The following is a 607-nucleotide window of genomic DNA, read 5'->3' on the forward strand; positions in this document are numbered from 1 at the left end:
TAAAAAAAAACAGGGTTAATATAAAGTAAAATTCTTAAAAAAAAAACACACAAAACAGGGTTAATATACAGTAAAATTCTAAAAAAAACAACAAAAAAAACAGGGTTAATATAAAGTAAAAATCTAAAACAAAAAAACAGGTTTAATATAAAATAAAATTCAATTTTTTATTTTTTTTTTACAAAAACAGGGTTAATATAAAGTAAAAAAAAAAAAAAAAAAATATATATATATATATATATATAAAACTGGTCTAAAAACAGTGTTGAACAGAGAGATGTTTATATTAATATTATATGTAATATATACAATTACAATATAGTAAAATTACTTTGTTGTCACTGTAAATGATTCAAACTTTCCAATGTGTCACATGAGAGCGTGACAATTTTTGGAGAGCCATATGATTTTGAAGTTTTCTTGGGTGTAAAACTGCACATGCAAATTAACATTGTCATTATTGCTGTCAATTTAATGTTAATGTTAATTTGATGTGGTTCATTTTAGGAAAAATACAGTTATAATAATTAATGCCAGGGCTGTACAGTGCGACATATATGTCGCACGTGCTACAAAAAAACTGGTCTGTGCGATGAATAAATTTACC

The sequence above is a fragment of the Sinocyclocheilus anshuiensis genome, unplaced genomic scaffold, assembly GCF_001515605.1.
Source record: "Sinocyclocheilus anshuiensis isolate Anshui unplaced genomic scaffold, SAMN03320099.WGS_v1.1 scaffold485, whole genome shotgun sequence".
NCBI lineage: Eukaryota > Metazoa > Chordata > Actinopteri > Cypriniformes > Cyprinidae > Sinocyclocheilus > Sinocyclocheilus anshuiensis.